At 34.7% G+C, this 26159-nt stretch overlaps 2 long non-coding RNA genes across 2 annotated transcripts in view; both read left to right on the top strand.

The window, feature by feature from the left end:
* Positions 1-14795, top strand: part of LOC144580100 (uncharacterized) — a 36479-nt gene extending 21684 nt beyond the window's left edge. The window contains exon 3 of the long non-coding RNA XR_013529018.1: positions 10679-14795. This is a non-coding gene — a long non-coding RNA (uncharacterized LOC144580100). The remainder of the gene's footprint in view (positions 1-10678) is intronic.
* The window catches only part of LOC103789074 (uncharacterized), a 248658-nt gene that overhangs the window by 51715 nt on the left and 170784 nt on the right, over positions 1-26159 (top strand). The window lies entirely within an intron of this gene.

Genomic DNA, 26159 nt, shown 5'->3' with positions numbered 1-26159 from the left:
AAATGTAAACCCAAAACTATGAAACTGCTGGAAGAAAATGTAGAGGAAACACTTCATAGTATTAAACTGAGCAAGAATTTTTTACATCATGCCTCAAAAGCACAAGCAACAAAATCAAAATAGACCCATGGGGTTATATCAAACTAAAAAGCTTCTGCACAGCAAAGGAAACAGAGTGAAGAGACAACCTACTGAAATGGGAGAAAATATTTGCAAACTATATATCTGACAAGGGCTTAATATTCAGGATATATAAGAAACTCAAAAAAATTAATAGCAAAAGACCAAATAATCTGATTTTAAATGAGCTAAAAGATCTGAATAGACTTTTCTCAAAAGAAGACATATAAATTTCCAATAGGTATATGGAACAAGTTCAACATAATTAATCAGGAAAATACAAATAAAAACTATAATACGATACTGCCTCATTCCTGTTGGAGTGGCTATTATCAGAAAGACAAAAGAAAGCAAGTATTTTGCATGTGAAGAAAAGGGAAGACTTAACATTGTCGGTGAGATTGTAAATGGTACTACCATTATGGAAAACAATATGGCAGTTCCTCAAGAAATTAAAAATAGAACTACCCTATGATCCAGTGATCCTGCTACTGGGTAGACATCCTAAGGAAATGAAATTAAAATGTTGAAGAGATATCTTCACTCTCATATTTATTGCAGCATACTTTATAATAGCCAAGATATGGAACCAACCTCAGTATCCAACAATGGGTGAATAGATGAAGAATGTTATATATATACACAATGGAATACTATTCCGTTATAAAAAAGAATGGAATCCTGTCGTTTATGACAACAATGGATGAACCTGGAGGATGTCATATTAAGTGAAATAAGGCAGGCACAGAAAGACAAATACCACATTAGAATCTAAACACAAAAGCAAAAGTTTCATTTTATAGAAGCAGAGAGTAGAATAGTAGCTACTAGACATGGGAGAAGAGGGAGGGAGGATGGGAAATATTGGTTAGCAGCCATAAATTTACAAGTACATGGAAAAAATAAGTTCTGGTGTTTTATTGCAGAATAGGGTGATGATGAGTTAATAGTAAGGTATTATATATCACAAAATAGCTAGAAGACAGGCTCTGGAATGTTCTTACCACAGGAAATAATAAATGCATGAAGCGATGGATATATTAACCAGCCTGATTTGATTATTATATAATATATATATATATTTAAAAACATAACATTTTATTCCAGAAATATGTACAATCACAATGTGTAAATTTAAAAATAAAAAAATAAACTGAATAGAAAAACTAATTTGAATAAACACGCACATTTTTATTTCACTCATTCAGAAATAATTCTTCTACTTCTAAAAATAAAACCCTAAAGTCATTTTGGATTAAAAAAATGAGTAAAATCAGCATATTAGATCTTATAAGTTACCTACAAAGAGACATCTAGCTTACCTTTAAGTATTAAAACATTTGAGGGGGAAAAAATAAATGAATTAGAAGAAAGGGCCAAGGACAAAGGTTGGAACTAGCATGTCTTGTTATCTTGTATTTGTTAAGCTCCTTGTATGTACATTCTGATTTAATCTTCAATTAAATTATTGGCAGAAGAAATATTATCCCTAGTTCACAAAATAGCAACTTGGGACTCAAGGTGATTAACTGTATCATCCAAAGTTACAGAGCTAGAACATGGCAAAGCTTTGAACATGTTTGACAAAGTCCACAATTATGTCCCACTTAACCTCCAATGAAAGACAACATACATATAGTTCAACAGCAAATGTAAGCTCTTCTCTAGAGCTAAATTTTCCATGATATTTATCTTATGGATCTTCATGTAAGCCATAATGCATATAAAAGTGAACACCTTTGGCTAATCTCTTATAAAGACTAGTATGTAGCAATTACAATGAATGGTTCTTATGCCTAACCTTGATAAGTGCAGTTATATTAAATTATTAGGTCAAGATATACATCTGTCTGAGCAGTATGTGTAGGAGAAAGAATCATGAGGGAAACATAAAGAATACAATTTCTCTAAAATGACCCAAAAAATCACTGGGGATAAGGTACAGTTGAAAAGCCTATTGAAGGATGAATGAGACTTCAGATACCAGATAGCTAGAGAAAACATTCAGAGGAGAAAAGAAATGAAATACGAACAGCTAAGACAAAGCCATTCCAATATAAAAATTTAAATGATTAGTACCATTTTGAACATATTTTATATATTAATTACTTAACATATATGACTTTTTTTTAATTTATTTTTTAGGTAGGCTCTCCCTCTCTCTGTCACCCAGGCTGGAGTGCAGTGGCTCTATCTTGGCTCACAACCTCTGCCTCCCAGATTCAAGCGATTCTCTTGCCTCAGCCTCCTGAGTATCTGGGATTACAGGCATGTACCACCATGCCCTCCTAATTTTTTTATTTTTAGTAGAGACAGGGGTTTTGCCATGATGGCCAGGCTAGTTTCAAACTCCTGACCTCAAATGATCTGCCTGCCTCAGCTTCCCAAACTGCTGGGATTACAGGTGCGAGCCACCACTCTCTGCCAACATATATGCCTTCTAATTTTTGCAACTTCCCTTAATGCTAGATATCATTATCACCATTTTATGAAAGGGGAAACTAAGACTCAGAAACACTGTTAACTGAACATAGGAATGAGGTGATAAATTATTAAAACATGGAAGTACATAGCAACTGATTGGAGGTCATAAGGTGGAGCAAGAGCTAACTAGGGGTGATAATTCTAATATTAACATTTATGTTTTGCTCATGGTGTTCTAACCATGGTACATAACATTTCTTATTTAAACCTTCATGGACCTTCGAGGGGGCTATTAAGTTCACCACTGATGTTTATATAAAAAAGTTGAGTCTCAGAGAAATTAGCAAATTGCTCAATTCATTAATTTAATAGCATAGATCCTTTGAAATTATATAATTTTTATGCAGATTTGCTTATGTGCATTTTCTGGGGAAAGAGTATGTAGCTTATGTCAGCTTCTCAAAGGAGTTCATGATGCCAAAGAGAGGTTAAGAACCACTGTGCATTGATGCAGAGAGGCCGATAGTCTGGCAGAGTTCATAAGAGGAGAGCTTCTGAGCAGCATGGCTACCTGGTAGGCTCTGCAGATTGTCTACATTGATGAAGATTGAGCAAATAGATAAATATGTTAAAATAATGGGACGCTGGCTTTTCACTGTTGGAGAAGGAAGTTACATATATGAAAGAGTGAAAGCTAAAATGAACCCTATAATGTTGAAATGGAATTAGTGGTATTGGTGTGAACGTGATTTTCAACATGTAGAGATAGCTAGAGATATGAATATAGATGTATATGTACATGTATGTGTGTATATATAAATGTATGTATGTGTATACATATGTGTGTGTGTGTGTGTGTGTGTGTGTGTATTTTTAGCGCTGATCACCCCAGTAGCAATGACCATAACACAGACAAAGAAGGACTAAGAAAGTCCCACATCCAGTAATTGGGCAAAATGAGGGCTGAACCAACATAATTGGACTCCTTGTATTTCACTATTCAGCTACAATGTTATAGAAGTTAAGGGAGTCGTGGCCAGTGAGTGAAAAAAAATTACAAAAAATTTTTACCTCCTTAAAAAAAAAGACACTCTTTTCCCAAGTACTCCAATAAAACCATTTTGTCATAATGTTAAATCTTTTGATTTTTTACAGTATTGCCTCAAACCTATCACTTACAAATATTTTCCTAGGCTACTCTCTATTGTCAACTACTCCTTGAAATATAAAAGTGTACATTTTAAAGGTTAAACTAATTTAAATAAACACTTCTGACCATGAATATAATCATAAAAATTAAGCACTATATTTACAAAACTTACAAAAATGTAAGAAATCTGGTAACTGCTTTACATAAATTATCTCAATTAATTGTCGCAACAACACTCTGAATTCAGATACTGTTACTGTCACCACTTTGGTGATGATGAATCTCAGATTTAGAAAGTTGTTAAATAAGTTGCCTCAATGATTTGTGTTAGAAGACTTGATATATTACAGTGGATTACTGTGGACTCATATACATTTATCACAGGATCACAGATGTGTGTTGCTCCGATTCAAATTTCCGGAATACCCATGAAGAGGAGACTAAGGTGAAAGATACCTGTTTTTGAAAAACGAAGCCTTTTGTGGCAAGTGACTGTATGACCTGCTATTATAGTCCATTTCACCCTAAACAGAGGGAATTTTGTGGTATTATAGAGAACTATTTTGAAGAACTTAAGGATAGTTCAACATTAAAGCACATATCAACATTTGCTTTCAGACTTATTTTTTGCTTTCTAGACATTGTGTCGCACTGTCCAAAAAAAGATGTATTTTATCATACAGAGATAGGCCTAGAGCTAATGTGCTCCACACATCTGTCACTGACACAGGAACTAGTCAATTGGCAGAAATGTTAGTGAACTAAAAACAAGGCTTAGAAACGCTTTCAAGAGATCAACAGCACTGAACTTGCTGAGAAAGGTGTGGAAGTATAAGCCCCAAATGACTCAACTGAAATCCCTGTAGAGATTTGAAGCAACTGTAGTCAGAAATACAAAGTAGAAGCAGTGGAAAACAGGAAAGATGAAAGGCAAATGGTAGCATAAAGCAAACAGAGCCAAATTTGAGATCAAAAGTGTATCGTTCAATTGCAGGTGAAGAGGAAAATAGAGTGCCTCAGGTTTGATCATAATAGGGCATTTAACATGACACAAATCCCTGAATAGACAGAGATATTGAGATAGTTGAGATAGTAGGGTTTTTTTTTTTAAATATACAATGTTTACCTTATTTAAATAATCTAATATTTCTTATTTTATATGAAATTGGATGGGGAGAACAGTTTAAAGCCTATCTATGGGTATAAAATGAAAGAAATCTGTAAAATCTACATTATTAAAACATGGCTATGCCAAGAGGAGTCTGAGCTAAAAAGGTAATTCTTCATAATTGATTAACGTTTAGAAAAGTATTATTAAAACACCTTGTAATCTTCATAACTGTGAATGATAGTAGACAAAATTGTATATTTTTTAAATTGGAGACTATATTTTTTAAGAGCAGTTTTAGGTTCACAGTAAAATGGAAAGGAAGGTACAGAAATTTCCCATATTCCCCAACCCTACACATGCACAGCCTTACTCATTATCAATAACCTCCATAGGAGTGGTGCCTATAGAGACACATCACTATCACCCCAAATCCACGGTGTACAGAGTTCATTGTCAATTTCATGCATTCTGTGGGTTGGGACAAATGTATAATAACATGTATCTACCATTATAGTACCATACACTGTATTTTCACTGTTCTAAAAATTCCATCTGCTCCTCCTATTTATCCCTCCCCACTGTCTCACCAAACCCTGAAAAGCAGTGATTTTTTTTCCCACTGTCTCTGTAGTTTTGCCTTTTTAAGGATGTAATGTAGTTGGGAAAATACAGTATGTAGTCTTTTCTAATTGACTTCCTTCACTAAGTAGTATGCATTTAAATTCCTCCTTGTTTTATTATGGCTGGGTAGCTCATTTATTTTTAGCATGGAGTAATATTTCATTGCCTGGATGTATCACAGTCTGTCTGTTCATCTACTGATATCTTGACTGCTTCCAAATTTGAGCACTTATGCATAAAGCTGCTGTAAACATCTGTGTGCAGGTTTTTGTGAGGACATATGTTTTCAATTCTTTTAGGTAAATACTAAGAGTGCAATTACTGGATTCTTTGAGGAGGTTTAGTTTTGTGAGAAACTAACGTCCAAGGACTTTGCACCGTTTTGCATTCCCATAGGCAATGAATGCGAGTTCCTGCTGTTCAGCATCATTGTCAGCATTTGCTGTTGTCAAGGTCTGGATTTTGTCCATTTTGATCTCTGTGTAGTGGTACCTCACTGTTGTTTTAATTCCTTCCTTCCTTCTTCCCTTCCTCCCTTCCTTTCTTTTCTTCTTTCCTTTCCTTTACCCTCCCTCCCTTTCTTTTCTTTTTTCTTTCTTTTTACATGTGAATGTCGTTATTCTAGCACCATTTGTTTAAGAGGATCTTTGCTCTATTGTTTTGCCTTTGTTCTTTTGTCAAAGACAAATTGATTATATCTGTACAAGTCTGTTTCTGGGCTCTCTATTCTGTTCCATAGATCTGTTTATCTTTTGCCAGCATAACACTGATATGGCTAAAGTAGGGTAGTGTCAGTCCTCCGACGTTTTTTAAATTCTCTTTCCCCATTGTTTTGGCTATCCTGGGTCTTTTGCTTCTCTATAGAAACTTTAGAATCAGTTTGTTGATATTTACAAAATAACTTGCTGGTATTTTGATTGGAAATTACGTTGAATCTATACATCAAGATGGGAAGGATTGACATATTGACAATGTTGACTCTTCCTATCTGTGAACATAGACAGTCTCTCCATTTATTTAGTTCTTGGATTTCCTTCATCAGAGTTTTGTAATTTTCCTTACTTAGATCTTATACATATTTTATTTGATTTATACATAAGTATTTCATTTTGGGTGGTGTCAATGTAGATGGTATTGTGTTTTTAATTTCAAATTTCATTTCTTCATTGCTAGAATTTAGGTAAGTTATCAATTTTTCTATATTAACCTTATGTCTTGCAACCTTGATATAATCACTTCTTAGGTTTTTTTATTTTTAATTTTCGTGGGTATATGCCATATATATTTATGGGGTACATGAGAGATTTTGATGCAGGCATGCAATATAAAATAAGCACATGAAGACTGGGGTATCCATCCCCTGAAGCATTTGTCTATTGAGTTGCAAACAATCCAATCATACTCTATGTGACTTAAAAATTTACAGTTAAATTATTATTGACTATAGTCACCATGCTGTACTAGCAAATACCAGGTCTTATTCATTCTTTCTAACTATATTTTGTGCTCATTAACCATCCCTACCTCCCCACTAGACCCTCACTATCCTTCCCAGCCTCTGGTAACCATTTTCTACTATGTCCATGAATTCAATTGTTTTGATATTTAGATCCCACAAATAAGTGAGAACATGCGATGTTTGCCTTTATGTTCCTTCCTGACTTATTTCACTTAACCTAATGATCACAAATTCCATCCATGTTTTTGCAAATGACTGGATCTCATTATTATTTATGGCTGAGCATATTCCCTTGTGTATATGTATCACATTTTTCTTCATCCACCTGTCTGTTGATGAACATTTAGGCCACTTCCAAATCTTAGTTACTGTAAACAGTACTGCAACAAATATAGGAGTGCAGATAACTCTTTGATATACGGATTTCCTTTCTTTTGAGTATATACCCAGCAGTGGGATTGTGGGGTTATATTGTCGCTCAATTTTTAGTTTCATGAGGAAGCTACAAACTGTTCTTCATAGTGGTGGTACTAACTTACATTCCCAGCAACAGTGTACAAGCGTTCCTTTTTCTCCACATCCTCTCCAGCACATGTTATTGCCTGTGTTTTGGACAAAAGCCATTTTAACTGTGGTGAGATAATATGCCGTCATAGTTTTAATTTGCATTTCTCTGATGATCAGTGATGTTGAGCACCTTTTTATATGTCTTTGTGCAATTTGTGTGTCTTCTTTTGAGAAATGTCTATTCAAATCTTTGCCCATTTCGATTGGATTTTTAGATATTTTCTTGTAGAGTTGTTTGAGATCCTTGTATATTCTAGTTATTAATCCCTTGTCAGATGGGTAGTTTGCAAATGCTTTGCTGATTGTAACCTTTGCTGTGCAGAAGCTCTTTCACTTGGCTTGATTCCATTTGTTCATTTTTGCTTAGGTTGCCTGTGCTTGTAGGTAATGAGATCAGAGCATCTCAAGAAATGTTTGCCCAGACAAATGCCTTGAAGATTTTCCCCAATGTTTTTTGAAAGCAAGAAAAAAGGCAAATCAAGAAGTATTACGTTCACTTTTAATTTTACTGCATTAGCTAGGACTTGCGGTACAACGGTAAAAAACAAAGTGATGAGAGAGAGTGCACCCTTGCCTCTTCCCAGTCTTAAAGGGGAAGCTTCCAGTTTCTTATCATTGAATATGTTATTAGCTACACTTTGTGTGTGTGTGTGTGTAAATATTTTTTATCAAGATGAGAAAGTTCATCTCTCCTCCTAGTTTCCTGAGAACTTTTATTACTAATGGCTGTTGGATTTTGTCAAATGCTTTTTCTGTATTTGTTGATATGATCATGTGGGTTTTTTTGTAACCTCTATATATAATGAATGGCATTAACTGATTTTCAAATATTGAAGCAGTTGTGCATACCTGTACAAGTGTATATATTTCTGTACTTGTATTGATTGATTCTGGCATTTTTTAATACATTGTCAGATTGAATTTACTTACAATTTAATACATTTGTCGGGTTCAAACTAACATTTCGTTGAAGACTTTTGCATCTATGTTCATGACAGATACTGGTCTGTAGTTTTATTGTCTTCCAAGGCCTTTGTTTTCGTTATTAGGTTAATACTGGACTCATAGAATGAGTTAGGAAATACTCTCTGCTTCTGTCTTCTGAAAGAGTTTGTCAAAAATTGGTATAATTTATTTTTTAAATGTTTGGTAAAATTTACCAATAAACGGATCTGTAATTTGCGCTTTCCATTTTGGAAGGTTATTAATTATTGATTCAATTTCTTTAACAGACATAGGCCTACTCAAATTGTGTATTTCTTCTTATGTGAGTTTTAAAAGATTGTGTTTTTCAACAAATTTGTCAATTTGATCTTGGTTAACAAATTTGTGGGCATAGAGTTGTTCATCGTGTTACTATATTATCCTGTTTGTGTCCATGGAATGTCTAGTGATGCTCCCTGTTTCATTTCTGATTTAAGTCCTGTAGTGATGTTCTCTCTTTTGTGTTTGATATTACTAATTTTTGTCCTCTATCTCTCTTTTAGTTAGCATAGCCAGAGGCATACCAATTTTATAGATCTTTTCAAAGAACAAGCTTTTGTTTTTATTGACTTTCTTTCTTAATTTTCTGTTTCCAATTTCACTGATTCCTGGTCTAATTTTTATTATTTCTTTTTTTCTGTTCATTTTGAGAACCTGACTCAGCTCCTGGAAGTAAAACACAAAAATTTGTACACCTCACCCCATCCCCATAACTTAATCCTCCTGGAGTTTTTAACCCTCTGACTTGTCCACACTGAGCCTCCAGAAATTTGTCTGTTACAGTTTAGGTTTTTCTGTCCTCGAACTAGTTCTTGTGGTATTTTTGCTTGTGAGTCTCTGCTTTCATAAGCCATGACTCCCTGTGTTAATCACCAGTTTATCTCTCTTATCTTGAGGGCAGTGGATTGCCCTGTGTCCTCACCTCCCTTACAAGTACAAGAATTGTTAATTTAGCAGTCTCTTCATCTACTTTTTGTCAGGGCAGAGTGGCAACATCCACGCTCCTTATATGCACAACTGGAAACTGACAGTCTAGTTGTATATTTTTTTAAAATTGCTTTTCTATCTTCCCTACTTCTCAAGAATGTTTCCTGTGAGTGTCTGTGTGCCAGCTTTTCCTGGCACAGGACTCTGATGCTATCTGAACTCCAAATTATGGCTTATGAACCTGACCATACTGCCATGGTTTGGATATGGTTTGTTTGGCCCTGCCAAGTCTTATGTGGCTATTGATCCCCAGTGTTGGAGGTGGGGCCTGATGGGATGTGGCTGAGTCATGGGAGTGGATTCCTCATGAATGGCTTGTGCTGTCCTCACAGTAACGAGTGAGTTCTCACTTTTCTAGTTCCCATAAGAGGTCTCTTGAGAGCTGGTCATTAAAAAGAGACTGTCATCGAACTCTTGCTTCCCCTCATCGCACTCTTGCTTCCACCCTCTTGTCATGTGATCTCTGCATGCTGGCTGTCCTTTGTCTTTTGCCATGAGTGGAAGCAACCTGATGCCCTCACCTGAAGCAAGTGTTGGTGCCATGCTTTTTGTGTAGCCTGCAAAACCATGAGCCAAATAAGCCTGTTTTTTAAAAATGTAAAAATAAATTACCCAGCTTCAGGTATTCCTTTATAGTGATACAAGACACATACCATGCCAAAAGTTCTTTTTTAAATTTTTTTGTTTCTCCTTATAAAGAAATTAGGTCTTAAAATCAACCAGATCTAATTAGAAACTCATTATTATTATTGGTTTATTCCTATGATTAGAGTAGGTAATGTAATGTTTCTGGGTCTTCTTTTTTTATTTGGAAATTAAAATTAAAATGTCCACCTTTTCAAGTTTTTTTTTGGATTAATTAGAGTACATATCAAAACCTTGGTATATTATGTGGTATGTACTGGATTTCAGTTAATATTAGACAATAATGATAATGAGATTAGGCCATAATTTGATGATCTCGTGTTAGAAGAAATATACATTGTACAAATTTATACTGAATTGTCAATGATTTATTTCAATGGTCATTTACACTTCAAAAAAATAGAAATTTTTTTATCCAATTAAATCATTGATATATTTTTAAGAATATTTAGGAGGATCTTTTTAATGTTCTGAGTAAAACTTAGTTACAACATATATGTTTCAACTACCTTTAATATAGATAAATTATATAAACAGATAAATTATAAGCATGCAGTATATATAATGGTAAATCTGGATCTGACTGGATTTCTCTCTCTTCTTCCCTCAGGAACAAGTATAAAGACTCCAACGAACATATTAGAAAATTAAATGTGTAGGTATTTTAAATTCCTGGATATGGGAACTCTAATAACCTCCTCCATATATTTACATCCTTGAAAACAAAAAAGTATAAGGCAAAATTATATAGTTATAATTATATAGTTTGTTCTCTACCAAAATGTTAAAAGATGCCCTTACTCTACATTCCATCAGGTTAATATAAATTTTAGTAACATGACCAAAATATAGCAAGGTAAAGTTTCTAAGATGCCAAGATGCTGAAAAGAAAGAGAGGGTCCATTTATAATTAATGCACAATGAATGCATATGTATTAACTAAACAAGAAAGAATGAATAATAGCATTCACACTGATATTATCTTCCTTCCTTCCTTCCTTCCTTCCTTCCTTCCTTCCTTCCTTCCTTCCTTCCTTCCTTCTTTCCTTCTTTCCTTCCTTCCTTCCTCCTTCCCTCCCTCCCTCTCATTCTTCCCCCTTTTCCTCTCTTATTAATTGATGCTGTTGACATTTTCTCTTTTTGAAACATATCACATGTTCCATATGCAGTTTACAAATTAGTAGTAGCAAAAGTGGTAATCTGCTTCACATCCTACCTACCCAGGATAAAACATAGTTAATTGCCTGTATATCAGGAGCTTCTATGTGCCTTTGTGTAATCATATTGACACCTGTCTCCTTCTTTTATTTGTACTGTTTCTAACTATGTACATATCCTTAGTAGCATAACAGTTAATTTTGAAAAACACATGGCAAAGAAAAACCTAGTTACAAAAGGGAATGACAATATCACAGCTATTAAAGGACTGTTAAAAGAGTCCAGGAGAAGGTAAGCTGAGCAGAGTCTCTGGATCATAGTGTGACTTAATCACCTTTGAAAGTTTCGAAGAACTTCTAGGAAAGTCAGTGTGTAAGGACATAAAAAGGTCCTCAGAAACATATAACTTAGTAAAATTGGGACATATAACTAGAATATGTGCCAAGTATTGAGCAGTGGTTTGTAGTTCTCCTTGAAGAGGTCCTTTACATCCTTTGTTAGTTGTATTCCTAGGTATTTTATTCTTTGTAGAAATTGTGACTGAGAGTTCGCTCATGTTTGGCTCTCTGTTTGTCTGTTATTGATGTATAGGAATGCTTGTGGTTTTTGCACATTGATTTTGTATCCTGAGATTTTGCTGAAGTTGCTTATCAGTTTAAGAAGGTTTTGTGCTGACACAATGAGGTCTTCTAAATATACGATCATATTGTCTGCAAATAAAGACAATTTGACTTCCTCTTTTCCTAATTGAATACCCTTTATTTCTTTTTCTTGCCTGATTGCTCTGGCTAGAACTCCCAATACTATATTGAATAGGAGAGGTGAGAGAGGGCATCCTTGTCTAGTGCCAGTTTTCAAAGGGAATGCTTCCAGTTTTTGCCCGTTCAATATGATACTGGCTGTGGGTTTGTCGTAAATAGCTTTTATTATTTTGGCATATGTTCCATCAATACCTACCTTTTTTTTTAGCATAATGGGCTGTTGAATTTTGTCAAAGGCCTTCTCTGTGTCTATTGAGATAATCGTGGTTTTCCTCTTTGTTTCTGTTGATGTGATGGATTACGTTTATAGACTTGTGTATGTTGAACCAGCCTTGTATCCCCAGGATGAAGCCTACTTGATCGTGATGGTTGAACTTTTTGATGTGCTGTTGGATTCAGTTTGCCAGTATTTGATTGAAGAGTTTTGCATCTTTGTTCATCATGGATATTGGTCTGAAGTTTTCTTTTTCAGTTGTGTCTCTGCTAGGTTTTGGGATCAGGATGATGTTGGCTTCATAAAATAAGTTAGGGAGGATTCCCTCTTTTTGTATTGTTTGGAATAATTTCAGAAGGAATGGTACCAGCCCCTCTTTGTATGTCTGGTAGAATTTGGCCGTGAACCCGTCTGGACCTGGACTTTTTTCTGAAACCCAAAGCTGATCAACGGTCTGGTTTTTAGTAATATTTGCTCTCATCTTTCCTCATACAAAGCCTTAGGAAAAGAGGGCTATAGTGCAAGTTACATATCTGCAATGATTTATTCTTATGATATTAGATAAAGAAATAAAAAATGACTCAGAACGGTCTACCATCATAAACACCATAAGGGGATAGATATTTGAGATGGAGTGTGTGATTAAGTTTAAACATGGGTTAGGGAGAGAGCAGATTAATATAATTCTCTTACAGCTGGTAACAGATGACTTTTGAGAAGTCCATATCTGAGTAATGAAAAAGGAGTCTCTAGTCAATGGTGAGATAATAAGTAAAGGAAAGAGGCAGTAGCCATGTCTGGCACATTCAAGATACTTAACAATGGAAAAGAAGATAAATTCACACTTAGAAAATTTGGTGCCAGACATTGTCTGTGTGAATTCAAATGTGTTCTGACAAATAAATGTTTTATATATTACTGACAAAAATAAAATCTGGTTTTAAATGCTCAGCAGCTGCAAACCTAATGCTTCTGCTTCAGTAATTCTCTAGTCCTTCTCAAGTTTTCTTTAATCCTTTTCCCTTTAAACATTTATATGTTTTTAAAAAGGCATGTTAATATATGTAGCCACATCAGAATGGTAGGAAGGAAAAGTCAGAAATTCCTACTGGCTTTATATTGCAATGTTAGTTTGCCCAGATTTTTCATGCTGCTTAATGAAGCATCGATTTAGAAGACTAATGAGAACATTTGTAATTTGGGCTTGACATTACTATGCTAAAGTTGACTACTTAATTATCAAATTAATCTTATGATTATAACCATAGTATTGCACAATGTTTAAGATGTAAACATTTGGGACTTGTAACTATAAAAATGCTTAATATCTCTAACCTGTTCCAATGTGTAAATAGCTATCAAATTTAAAAGGTCTAAGAAACATGCCAACAGCTATAAAATAAATATATAACCTTGATATGGTGCTACAGTGTGTACAGCACCATTGCCTTAGTAATATTATTTGCTGTTGGATCTCAGTTGTGTTGCTGAAAACTCAGTGATGTCTCAACAACAGCTGGTTTGGGTCATGAGGTGATAACAGGAAGATTTCATGGCAGTTATGGTAAGGACAGCTTTCATGAAAGCTTGCTGCCAGAAGTTAGCAAACCCATAATGACTTGTTAACAGTTGGAATTTACTATCCTATTATTAAAGAGGAAGAAAAAAACCACACACACAAAAAGCCCAAGCAAACACCAACAAAAACTCTTAATTTGCTGAAGATTCTGTAGACAAGCCTGTATAATGATGTCAAAACAATAATGGAACCAAAGAATGTTTTTTCTTCTTTCTTCTTCCTTTTTTTTTCTTTCTTTCTTCTTCCTTTTTAAGTTTAATTGAAGCCTGAATTATCACAGACAGATTTTTACCTTCTTTTCCTTAATCTTTTAGCCTAATTAATTCTGTCACTAAGTCTTGTCACATTAGTTAGTCAGCTGATTATTTCCACCATCAAGAGGCTGTATATTAATGCATTTTCTTTGCATTTTTACCCCTTTTATTTTTAGGTGATTAAATGATTGTATGTATTTTTGGAATACAATGTGATATTTCTATAAGCGTGTACAATGTATAATGATCGAATCATGGTAATCAGCACATCCGTCACCTCAAAACATACACACGGGGGTCCAAAGTGGCTCCCACCGGAGGTCATGGCGCTCGCGAAGGCGAGGTCATCTGTTCAAGGCTAACCTGAGCAACCTCATAAACTCAAACTGATTGGCAAAAAAAAACATACACACAGGCCAACATTTATCATTCCTTTTTGTTGCGAACATTCAAGACCCTCTCTTCTAGCTTTTTGAAAATATACAACAAATTATAACTAACCATATCTACCTTCTGTTGTTGAGCACCATAACTCATTCCTCCTATCTAGCAGTAATTTTTTATCTGTTAACCAACCTCTCCTCATTTCCCCTCCTAACTACCCTTCCTGGCCTCTAATACCCACAATTCAATTCCTTACTTCTATGAGCTCAGATTTTTTCATCTCCCATGTATGAATGAGAATATGCAATATTTATCTTTTTGTGCCTGACTTACCTCACTTATATATTCCAGGCTATCCATGTTGTCACAACACAGGATTTCATTCCTTTATATGACTATATATATATATATATATATATATATATTCCTTTTATGACTATATGCACACACACACACACATACACACAATGGTATACTATTAAACCATAAATGATATATGTGTGTGTCTGTGTATGTGTGTATATATAATATATTCATATTTTCTTTATCCATTCATTTGTTTATGGACATTTAGATTGATTTTGTATCTTAGCTATTGTGAATAGTGCTGCAATAAACATGGGGTGCTGGTACCCTATTTATATACTGATTTCCTTTCCTTTGGATAAATACCCAGTAGTGGGATTTCTGTATTATATGATACTTCTATTTTTATTTTTTGAAAAACTTTCATAATATATTCCCTAATAATAGTACTAATTTACATTCCCACAAAAAGTTTGTGAATTCTTCCTTCTCTGCTTTCTAACCAGCATTTGTTACTTTTTGTCTTTTGAATAATAGACATTCTACTTGGGATAAGATATCTCATTGTAGTTTTGATTTACATTTTCCTATGATTACTAATATCAAGCATTTTTTTTCATATCCCTGTTGGTTCTTTGCATGTCTTCTTCTGAGAGATGTCTATGCAGTTTCTTTGTCCAGTTTTTAATAGTATTATTAGTTTGCTCACTGTTGAGTTGTTTGAGTTCTTTATATATTCTGGATACTAGTTCCTTCTCAGATGAATAGTTTGCAAGTATTTTCTCCCATACTACAAGTTGTCTCTTTATTGCATTGCTCCTTTTGCTGTGCAGAAGCTTTTCATTTTAATATAGTACCATGTGTCTATTTACATCTTTGTTGCTGTGCTTTTGAAATCTTAGTCTTAAAATCTTTGCCTAGATAAACATCCTGAAGAAATTCTTGTGTGTCTTTTTCTAATAGTTTTAAGTTTTTGGATTTTACATTTAAGTCTTTAATTCATTTTTATTGGATTTTTTATCTAAGGTAAGAGATAGAAAAACAGTTTTATTTTTCTGTGTATGAATGACCAGCTTTCCAGCATCATTTATTAAAAAGACTGTCTTTTTCCCAGTGCATATTCTTGATGGCCTTTATTGAAAGTCAGTTGGCTATAAATATGTGGATTTATTTTGGGGATTCTTTATTCTGTCCATTGGTCTATGTGTCTGTTTTCATATGAGTATCATGCTGTTTTGATTATTATAACTTTGTAATATATTTTGAAGTCAGTTAGTGTTATGCCTCCAGCTTTGTTCTTTTTGTTTAGGATTGGTTTGGCTATATGAGATTTTTGTTATTCCATATGAATTTTAGGATTGTTATTTCTATTTCTGTGAAAAATGTCATTGGTATTTTGATAGGAATAACACTGAATCTCTATATTGTTTTGGGTAGTAAGGACATTTTATCAATATTAATTCTTCTACTCCATGAGCATCAGATCTTTGCATTTGTCTGAATCCTTTTCAATTTCTTTCATTAGTGTTTTCCAATTTTCATTATAGAGGTCTTTCACTTCCCTGGTTACATTTATTCTTAGGTTTTTTTTTGTAGTTATTGTAAATAGGATTGCTTTCTTGATTTTCTTTTTAACTAGTTTGTTTTTGGTGTATAGAAATTTGATTGATTTTGATATGTCAATTTTATATCTTGCAACTTTAATGAATGTTTATCAGTTCTAACAGTTTCTAATGAATATGTTTATCAGGGATAATAGTTTTTTGCTGGAATAATATATATATTTTATATAAATAATTATATAATAAAATCTGCAAAGACAATTTGACTTTCTCTTGTCCACTTTGGATACATTCTTAGCTTAGCAATATTGTAAGGTTAACATTTGTAACTTTATTTACAAGACAGTGCACAAAATAAGAATTCTATTAATGTTTGACTCTTTGATGATTTGATGTTTCCTGGAATCCCCTGTTCTTCTTTTCTTTTGTTGGCTAACTCCTATACCTCCTCCAAGACTACAAAGTTCAAGACTTTCTCTTTTCCGCAGTTCTGTTTGTCCTGAGAATGCTTCAGAATATTTGTTTATATATTTCTTGACTTAAATTTGTAAATTCTTATTTTGATATATATTTAGTTTTAATTTTTACTTTATATTTAATTTTATAATGTCTAAAAATCTTTTATGTAATTTTATTTTTTTAAATGTAAAACATACATGGTTTGAAATTATAAAAATTTAAAAATGTTTGCTCAGAGAAGTTTCAATCTTACCTCTATGGCTTCCACCCCATTCCTTTCTCAATCTCACATCTTATACAGTTTACCGTTTTTTATGTTTCTGATTTATCAGTATAGTGCTTCGATGTGCAAAAATAAGCAATACATTAAAATATTATTTTCTTCTCTTTCTTACACAAGGAGTAGCACTCTATACATTCTGTTTTGTACTTTGATTTTAAAATTTAGCTGTGTATGTTTTTATTCTGTTTTTTATTGAAATGGGGTCTTGCTACAGATGAGATCTTGCTTAAGTTGTACTGGAATTCCTGGCATCACGTGATTCTCCCATCTCAGCCTACCAATTATCTGGGATTAAAGGTGTGTGCCACCACACCTGGCTCAACAATATATTTTTAAAATCGTTCCATATCAGTTTGTAGAAGTTTTCTCTATTCTTTTTCATGGCTGAATATAACTTCATTTTGTGGATATACTATAGTACACTCAACCCATCTTTTTTTTTAATAGGTGGGCATTTTTTAAGATATATTTTGCAACTAAAATATTGCTTTAATGATTAACCTTATATATATATGTTTGTTTTACATTGTTGGATATGTGTCTTCAAGGTAAATTTCTAGCAATGTTATTTCTGGATCAAAAAGTAAATGCACATATAACTTTTCTAGATATTAGCATATTCTCTTTGCAAGGGATTGCACTATTTTGGCACTGTCACAAGCCATGTCAACGAATATTGATTTTTGTACCAATTAACCAACAGAGAGAAACTTCTAACTTTCTTCAATCCCAGGTGGGCATGTTCCCCTTTAATATGTAAATCAGACCTTCTTTCATTTTCAGAAAGTTATATTGGATTGCATTTTAAACTAAGGTTGGCTTATGTTGTTGCCCTTATTTGGTCACTCTAGTGAAGTTTATGTTGAATTGCTTTGCTTAGCTTCTTAATGGATTACTTTATCATTGATCATTTTTAAAATATATCTTTTTTTCTTTTTCATTAACTTGACTGTCTTCAAGTTAATGTCTTCAAGTCCCCCTTTATGCTGTCAGCTAAATCTACTCTTCTATGGGCATGTGTTGATTAAGGCTTCATTTTTGTGATAATTTTAATTTTTTCTTAAGTTTCAGGTTTAACCAGCTTTCCTTTCATAATATAACTTTTAATATCTGTGTCTGTTCTGAGCTTTTTATTTTCCGATTTGAAATCCTTTAATTCATATTTTAAAATGCTTGTTAAGATAATTAATTTGAATTGAGGTGCTATGTTCCAGATTTCTTTTGCCTCATTTTTTAGGTAGGAACATAAAATGTTATGATTCTCATGATCTTTTTTTTTTGGTAACCAATATAATTTGGATATGGTTTGTTTGCCCTGAACAAATCTCATGTTGAAATTTGATTCCCACTGTGGTGGGGTTGGGAAGTGAGACCTATGGTCATTGTTGGCTGAGGGTGGATCCATCATGAATAGATTAGTACCCTCCCTAATTGGGGGCAAGTGAGTTCTCACTCTGTTAGTTCCTGTAAGAGATGGTTGTTAAAAAGGGCTGGGCATTTCCTCTGCCTTTTTCTTCCTTTCTTACCATGTGAGATCCTCACTGGGTGCCCCATCTGGAACCTTCCAGCCATAAGAACCATAAGCTAAATAAACCTATTTTCTTAATAAATTACCCTTAAATATTCTCTTATAGCCACACAAAATGGACTAAGACAGTAACATATGGATGTTACTTTGTCAGAGAGAGAGAGAGAGAGAGAGAGAGAGAGAGCGCCAGCCAGAGCAGAGAGAAATATTGAGGGCTTCTGGAATGTCGCTACATGTATAAATCATGAATTGCCCCACAAGCATGTCTAGTGGTGATTTGAAGCTATTCACCAGGTAAACTGTGCACTGGGGAAAATAAAATTAGCGGAACTTCTAGGCAGTATTAGGCACTGGCTCTGAACTGTTGTTAATACCTGGAGACCAAAATGCAAATATGGTCTGTCAGTCTGACTATGGGCTTATAGAGGCAAGGCTACAGATGAATTCTTGACTTAAGTTTTTCTCCTTCTTTTTTTTTTTGAGACGGAGTTTCGCTCTTGTTACCCAGGCTGGAGTGCAATGGCGCGATCTCGGCTCACCGCAACCTCCACCTCCTGGGTTCAGGCAATTCTCCTGCCTCAGCCTCCTGAGTGGCTGGGATCACAGGCGTGCGCCACCATGCCCAGCTAATTTTTTTTGTATTTTTAGTAGAGATGGGGTTTCACCATGGTGACCAGGATGCTCTTGATCTCTTGACCTCATGATCCACCCACCTCGGCCTCCTAAAGTGCTGGGATTACAGGTTTGAGCCACTGCACCCGGCCAAGTTTTTCTCCTTCTCGTGGAAGTTTCAGTAGAACTATTGTCTCAGCTTCTGATTACTCTGCAGGTCCAGAATATTAGTGGAGACAGATGTACTGAGTGCCTAGTAACATATGCACATTGTTTCCCTAATTTTTGAATGTGGAACTATTATAACATGAATTGTTAAGTGGGTGTTCCTGGAACTGTCTCTGCTACTGATATATATACTACATCTCAAGGGGGTTGATTAGATTCTGCAGAGCTGGTGTTTCTAATCACAAATTTATGAAGATTGACTATATTTTAAAACAGTTTAATTAGGTAACAGTGTCAGTATTTCTGGTTCCAGATGTGATATCCTTACTAGAGCCAGTCAACATTAGCCTTGATGATTAGCCTTGATGCCTACCTAATGTATAAATCCTAAAATGCTTTGAATTTATCCCATACCTATCACTAAAGAAAAGCAGACACATTTTGTATTAATGGGGCAGATGTAAGTCTCTGTTACTGTCTTACCTTGAGGCCAGGTTAGTTCTCTGGCTTTCTTTCACACTATGATTGCTATCTTGATTACCATCATATTCAATAGAACAACACATTGGTTCATTACATTTATGAGATTATTTCAGTTATAACTGGTGGATAGGAAAGAGCAAACATCCTAGATGCTTGTAAGGCACATGTACGAGAGATGGAGACATAATTTCTGTGAAAATACAGGCCCATGGCACAAGTGTGGTTTGTAAGGGCCCAGTGGTCCTCAGCATGTTGAGATACTCTTTCAAAATTTATGTTAATAGAGAATAAATGCAATACTTTTTGGACCTCTTTGGATTTTAGAGACAATACATAGGATATTTGTCATATGACGCTGGCCTATTTTCTGGATGTTTTATAAGGCTGCTGGTTTTAATATGTCTCAGAGCAAGAAATGGGTCTGCCATGAGATATGGCTGCAATGTAAGCTACTCTGATGCTTGGGCATTATGAGCTGGAAGTTCCAAATGTCAGTGGTAGATACTGTATAGAAGGCGTCAATATTAGAATAATAGCCCAGAGTCTGAGGCATTTGCAGGCAGTGTATATCATATTCTGACAATACATTTTGTTTATGAAAAGGCAGTTCTTGGTTTGCTACTGGAACGCAAAGTGACTATGCACCCCCAATTGCCTGTTATGAACTGAGTATTATCTGGTTCTGCCCAACCATAAAATGGAATGTGCATAGCAGCATTCTGATGTATATATGTGTGTGTGTGTGTGTGTGTGTGTATAATATATATAATCATGTAAATAGAGTACATGATTTTATATATATAATGCTTTTTTCTAGCATATACATATATATATAATCATGTAAATAGAGCACATGATTGTGTGTGTGTGTGTGTGTGTGTGTGCGTGTGCGTGTGCTAGAAAAAAAGGTTATCGCTAGTGAGGTTAGAGATTATTTTTACTCATTTTCACTTTGCTGGTCCTTTTTTCTAAATTTGCAGCCACAACCACATATTACTATTTTTAATTACTTTCATAATAGGAAAAATAGTATTTTTAAGTTGATTATCAAATAGCAAGTGGGAACTTGTGAAATATGCAGGGTACCAGAAAATCTAGCCAGATGAAGAATACAGTAGAAGGATAATTTGTGTGTATTTTTATCATCCGCTTTTCTCTTCTTTTTTTTTGAAATGTTTTATTTTTATGGATTTAGGAGTGTAACTGCAGTTGTGTTATACACATATATTGTGTAGCAGTGGTCCACGCTGCTAGGGTACCCGTCACCCAAAAAGTGTACATTGTACCCTAAAGATAGTTTTTTGTCTCTCACCCCCCTCTCACCCTCCCATTTTTTGGAATCTCTAATGTATATTTTTCTGGTCTGTCCGTGAGGACTTATTGTTTAGCTCCTACTTATAAATGAAAACATGTGGTTATTGACTTTCTGTTTCTGAGTCATTTGTCTAAGGGTAATAAGCTTCATTTCATCCATGTTGTTACAAAAGACATGATTTCATTGTTTTTCATGCTGACTAGTAGTCCATGTCATCCATCTATCGCATTTTAGTTCAATTATCCATTGATGGAAGGACACAGCTGATTCCATGACTTTGCTATTGTGAATAATGCTGTTATAAACATACAAATGCAGATATTGTTTTGATAAAATGATTTGTTTTCCTATGGGTAGATATGCAGTGCTGAGATTGCTGGATCAAAGGGTTGTTCTATTTTTAGTTATCTGTCAAATCTTTATATTGTTTCCCATAGAGGTTGTACTAATTTATATTTTCACAAACAGTGTATAAGAATATACTTTTCTCTGTATCCTTGCCAAAATCTAATATTTTTTGACTATTTCATAGTCATTCTGACTGATGTGAGATGGTATCTCATTGTGGTTTTAATTTGCATAACTGATGATTAATGATGTTGAACATTTTTTCACAAGTTTGTTGGCCATTTGTGTATCTACTTTTTACAAATGGCTGCACAGGTCCTTTGCCCTCTTTTTAGTGGGGTTGTTTGTTTTTGTCTTATTGAGTTGTTTGATTGTCTTGTAGATTCTGAATATTAATCCTTTGTTAGATGAATTGTTTGCAATTATTTTTTTTCTCATTCTGTAGATTATCTACTCTGTTGATTATTTCTTTTGTGGTGCAAAATCGTATTTGTTTATTTTGTTTTCTTGCATTTCCTTTTGAGGATTATTCATAAATTCTTTGCCTACAGGAATGCCCAGAAGAGTTTTTCAACTGTTTCAGGATTTTTGTAGTCCCAGTTCTTACATTTAAATCTTTAATATATCTTGAGTTAACTTTTACATACGGTGAGAGATAGGGATCCAGTTTTCTTCTGCATGTGACTATGCAATATTCCCATCATCATTTATTTATTTTGTCTTATATAAATATAGTTAATCCTATTCACTTTGGGTTTCTGTTTGCATAGATTATCTTTTTCCACTCCTTTACTTTGAGTCTGTAAATGTTTTTATCAGTTAGGTGGGTTTCTTGTATGCAGTATATCATTGGATCATTTTTTAATCTATTATAACAGCCTGTATCTTTTAAGTAGAGCATTTAATTACTTTTTAACTTAGTAGTGGTATGTGAGGCTTTGTTTTTATCATCATAATGTTTACCTAGTTGTTTTGTTGTCTTGATTGTATAATTGCTTTCTAAGAACTAAGTTTATACTTTTATGTTAATGACTGTCATCCTTTGGTTTCCAAGTTTTAAACTCTTTTGAGCATTTCTTGTGGGATCTGTCTAGTGGTTACCAATTTCTTTAGGTTTCTCTAGGAAAGACTTGATTTCTCCTTCATTTATTAAGCCTAGTTTAGCAAGATTCAAAAAGCTGATCTTTTCTTTTCTAAAAAGATAGAAAAAAGGTCCCCAATTTCCTGTGGCTTGAATGAGTTCTGCAGAAATGGCTGCTGTTAATCTGATGAGATTTCCTTTATAGGTAATAGATGCTTCACTCTTGTCACTTTTATTATTCTTTACTTCATGTTGACTTTGCCACATTGAGGTTCTTTTTGCAATTTATTTCCAGGAGTTCTCTAACTTTCTTATATCTGGATGTCTAGATCTCTAGCAAGAACAGGGAAGTTGCTGGTCTCAGCACACAATGAGGAAATGACAGTCTCTTAATAAATGGTGCTAGGTGAATAATATACAAATGCAGGCGAATGAAATTAGACCTTTATCTCACACCGTATACAAAGACAAATTCAATATGGAATAGTAGAATATATTTGCAAACTATAAATTGAATAAGAATTTAATACAAAAAATATATAAGGAACTCTAACAATTCAAGAGTAAGAAAGCAACCTGATTTTAAAAAGGGCAAGAACCTAAGCAGACATTTCTCAACAGAAGATATACAGATGGCCAATAGTATATGAAACAGTGCATGAGAATGGAGGGCAGCAAGGCTCCTATTTCAGGGAAGCAGGGTGCACTGAATACTGAATTATACCTGGGTGTGAAGGGGAGAGAGAGCCTCTGCATTAAGATCTCTGCACTGGAAGGGAGGGGTGATCCAGGTTCCTAATCTAGTCCTAATCCTGATGCATTGAATACTTGGAATTACACCTGGCTGTGGAGTGGAGAGGAGCCCTTGCACCAAGATCTCTGCATAGAAATGGAAAGGTCTTAATCCAGGCAATTGGGTATACCAAATGCCTGAAAATACTTCCCACAGTGAGAATTAAAGTAACATTTGCAGTGTGGATTAATTGCCGCTGCAACAAGGTCTTTGCATGGAGAGGTAAGGGCAACTCAGGTACCTATTCCATGTCAGGAGGTGTGCCAAGTGCCTGGAAATATGTCCAGTTATGGAGCCGAGGGGATATCACTGCACCAAGCTTTTTGCCTTATAAGGAGGATGTGGCCTGTGCTCCCAATCCTGGTGAGCAGGAGTGGGGCTTACCTGCCTCATACCCTTTGAAACTGGTGGGGACAGTCCTCTGACTGATCAAGGTAACAGGTGGGGCATCCAGCAATGACAATTGCAAACTAGTTCCAGCCCATAAATCTGGCTACAAATCACATTTCCCAGGATAAACTGTGACTTCAATAACTTTCCTGGGCTCTAGTCCATAATGAGAGATAATCCATTTTTAGCACCTACTGCTGGGATGCACACCACACTCATCTCTAAATTCTGGGCATGTTGGTGGAAGAAGTGAAAGGAGTAGAAAAGATAATTATTGGGTACGGGGCTTAATACCTGGGTGATTAAACATATACAATAAACCCTCATGACATGTGTTTACTTATGTAACAAACCTTCACATGTACACCCAAACTTAAACATAAGTGAAAACAAAAGGAATCGTGTGTGTGTGTGTGTGTGTGTGTGTCTGTGTCTGTGTGTGTGTCTATTAAGGTTGCAGGGAGTTGTAAAGCCGGGAATTGCTTTCAAGTGTGGTATTTGAAACTGGTATGAGTGGAGCCAGAAAATCTTCTATATCTCTTTTCTTTACTTTTCTAGGAATAAGTCTAATTTTGAATTCGGTTTTCATGGGGTGTCCATGGCTAAAAACATGGCTCCATAAACTGTATTTTCAACTGATAGTTATCCTCCTCAATATATCAGCCTTATTTGTTCCGATACTTCTGTGTCAACCAGAAATTTTATGTCAGCAGGTTTTCTTCTTCAATATTCCTTTTGCTGTTTTTCTGTTGTATTGCACAGAATGTTTTCAGAGACATTACCATGATTTTAAGCACATTTATATCATGTTCTGGCACTCAGAACATCTGATTCGCTCCCAGAACATAGATTTCAGGGTATTTACTGAAGTTCTTCTTTGAAGATCTGCTTCTTTCTCTGGTTCATTGAAGATGAGATTTTATTCTGCTTTGCAGTTTTTATATTAGTTTAAAAAAGGGGAGCAACATAAAAATATCTTACATGTCACTGAAAGCCCTTAAGTGTCTAAAAAATGTTCGCATTAAATCTCATGTTATACCTTCTTCTGAAAACTAGATACGACACATTGTTTTACAAATTAAAGAAACTACAGTTCAATTGCTAAGACTGATGTCATTAAAATATAACGTGGAATTAAATCTAGGATTTTATTTATGTTTTCTGTGCTTTATATAATTTTTCATTTAATACATTAGTAAAAATCCTTTACTGAATAGAGTAGGTGTGATAAAATACTCAAAAGTACTGGAGCTCTTTCTACTGTAGTTGGTCCTTATTTTGTTGTCAGGTATGGCCTGTCTCCAGTGCTTCTGATAAGGAAACTTCCCTATCAGGAAGTTAGAGGCTACTGATTCCTCGGGGCCTTGATAGAGTTGGTGAACTGAAGTCTTTTCAGATAGCAGAAGTTTCTTCACTTCCACAGCTGAAGTGTTCTTCGTGCCCAAGCTTAGGTTTTCTTTTGACCACCAGTTTGAACAGAGTACTGCCTGTGTGTATCACATAGGATTAAAATAGATTACTCCAAATGTGCTGAAAACTTTGAAAAAATAAAATCCAGATCTCTCCAATTTGACAATGAATAGGGTATCTTTATTCAGGAAGGATGCTAGATTATCCTTAGCTCTTAAATCTTGTGTTTCTCCTTCACTTTTGGAACCTCTCAATAATTAAGCTGGTATTTACAGCATAGTATAGTACTGTCCTAGAAAACTTATATATTATTTTACTAAGTCTGGGGAATTAAAAATCTACCGAGGGTAATTGGCAGGTACACCATCTGGCTGAAAATTGATGTATTTATTTTCAGCTCCCTTCTTGGTTTTCTGAGTCCCTCCGTTTAGCAGAGGACTTTTTTAGCCATTGTCCCTCATTCTGAGGAGTCTCAGAAGACCAAATACAAAAGGGAGGGATACGGGAGTCAGAAATTTTTATTCCCATTTAATAAAGAGCTACCTTAACCGTTCTGCATTCTTCTCTAAGAACTCTTATTTTCTTATTACTGATGCCAGGACTAAGTACCTCCTTTCTGAATAACAAAGAGATATTGTCTATCTTATTGACTCTAAAAGTTAAACATATCAGAGTGTATTGGAGTAAATGCAGCACATATACAAGAAGCAGTAAGTAAGTCAAACAGGATACTTTTTCAATACTCCAGCTCTTAGGGAAAAGTAACACCATCAACATCAAACATTGGCATTTATTGGCTTGTTTGCTTCCTCTGTGTAAGATGCATTATCTCATTTGATCCTCAAAACAATGACATATGAGCTGGCTATTAGTATTACCTCCACTTGACAGGTAAATAAACTAAAGCTCGAAGAGGACATACAACTTGCCTCTGGTCACACAGCCCGTTAATGGTGAGGTCAAATTTGTATTAGTGAGTTTGTTAGGCGAGGTGATCCAATTA

This window comes from Callithrix jacchus, chromosome 18, assembly GCF_049354715.1.
Source record: "Callithrix jacchus isolate 240 chromosome 18, calJac240_pri, whole genome shotgun sequence".
Classification (NCBI taxonomy): Eukaryota; Metazoa; Chordata; class Mammalia; order Primates; family Cebidae; genus Callithrix; species Callithrix jacchus.
Note: the sequence above shows the minus strand (reverse complement) of the source record. Positions and strands in the feature narration are given on the sequence as shown.